This window comes from Austrofundulus limnaeus, unplaced genomic scaffold, assembly GCF_001266775.1.
Source record: "Austrofundulus limnaeus strain Quisiro unplaced genomic scaffold, Austrofundulus_limnaeus-1.0 Scaffold131, whole genome shotgun sequence".
Taxonomy (NCBI): Eukaryota; Metazoa; Chordata; class Actinopteri; order Cyprinodontiformes; family Rivulidae; genus Austrofundulus; species Austrofundulus limnaeus.
In genome coordinates, this window is record NW_013952533.1 from 1,307,766 (window position 1) to 1,309,412 (window position 1,647).

The window sequence follows — 1,647 nt, forward strand, 5'->3', positions numbered from 1 at the left end:
TATATATACCTATATACCCTCAGTGGGTGCTGAAGCCCTCTGTAAATAAAAGAAATGCATAATAAAATATATAACACGGACCAAACGAGCCTCCACGTCTACAGCTATGTGGATGTTTGGTGGGCGCTTTGCGTCCATACCTGCTACTCAGCGTCCATCCACGGCTGTCTGCGGCCGCCCGAGAGGAGAGGAGAGGCGCGCAGGGGTTTCCTCCGGGCAGAGCTGCGCACCACTGCAGTGCACACACACAACAGACGCTGATCAACCGCCAGCTTCACGGATCCGGAAACCGCACATAAAACAAGCCAAAACCTGGCGATTACAAAGCGTCTTTATCACAAGTCAGAGTTATATACTTACGGGTAAAATTTAAAAATATATATATTTCAATAACCTGTCCGACAGACGGGCTGAGTCCCTGTCTGAGCTGGACAGCAGCGTCCGAGAAGGCTCCAGGAAACATTCATGTAAATACTGACGCTTCACTGGGGGAATCCACCCAGCGTCAAGCGCAGGAAAGAGCGCGTTGCATTGTTTCCGCCTGGCCTTTTCAAAATAAAACCTGGTGTGTCCCATTACAGACTTGAATAAGAACACATATGTTGTTCTGTATGGCAAGCATTTATTTAAAGAATGAATATCGTCCACCACCTTTTAGCACCAGAGTTTCAGACAAAGATCATCTTATCAGAAATAATGGAGGTTTCACTGTTTTSGTCAAAGCTTGTAAATAACATTATGTGTGATCTCATGGGATAAGTTGAATTGTTTAAATCACTCTCACCTTTCACCACAAGTTTTTACACAATATTTGCACTATTGACTGTTATGGCCAAAGTTCTGTTTTCTACAGTGAGTCAGTCGTGGACAAAGAACTCAACTTTAGTTCTTGAGTAAAAGTATTGATAGCCTACTCGTGGTCAAATCTACTCAACTACAAGTAAAGGTTACCCCATCAAAAATTTACTCTAGTTAAAGTAGTGAAGTACTTACTTTTGAAAATACTTAAGTATTCAAAAGTACATGCATTTAAATGCACTCAAATATTCAGAAGTACAAATTAAAATGTGTAATACATTGCTGTCTTGTGTACAGAGTGATTTTACAGAACCTTGTTGCTCTCAGAAACCATGTGATGTATCAACATGTAGAACCACACTAATCTACACCACCTGTAAAGACTTAGCATAAAAATGCAATAAAGTGAGTGGGGAGTTCTTAAATGTAGAAATGTAGTTTATTCACTGTGAACCCATAAGATGTTTAAACTGATAGGAACTATTTTCAGTCCTAAAATCTCAAACATTGAGCTGAGACACGATCATGGGTGTGCTGGTTTCTCTACTCTCTTCAACCATCACCATTGCTGGGTTCTGTTTGAAATGAAAGYTGGAGCTCAACTCACCACCGTCAATGAAGATGATGTAATTCCAAATCTATCCCAGGTGTGAGCTACGACTGAGATTGGTTCCCCTTGTGAGGAACCTGGCCAATTGCATTTCAAGAAAGAAAAACAGCAACAGCTGATTACAAAGCTGAACCAAAAGTATACTGTAAAAAATGAAATGTTGGATTTATCAAAGCATGTTATGTTACCTGGTTCCACTTAACTGAGTTGAGTAAATTCAAAGCAATATACCAGTTTTT

At 40.4% G+C, this 1,647-nt stretch overlaps 1 protein-coding gene across 1 annotated transcript in view; it reads right to left on the bottom strand.

Annotated features, from left to right (window-relative positions):
• asphd2 (aspartate beta-hydroxylase domain containing 2) overlaps positions 1 to 462 on the bottom strand; it is a 9,975-nt gene extending 9,513 nt beyond the window's left edge. The window contains exons 1-2 of the mRNA XM_014015588.1: positions 395 to 462; positions 141 to 330 (exon numbers count right to left, since the gene is read on the bottom strand). The gene's annotated coding sequence lies outside the window, so the exon portion shown is untranslated. The remainder of the gene's footprint in view (positions 1 to 140; positions 331 to 394) is intronic.
• Between the last annotated feature and the right edge of the window lie 1,185 nt (positions 463 to 1,647).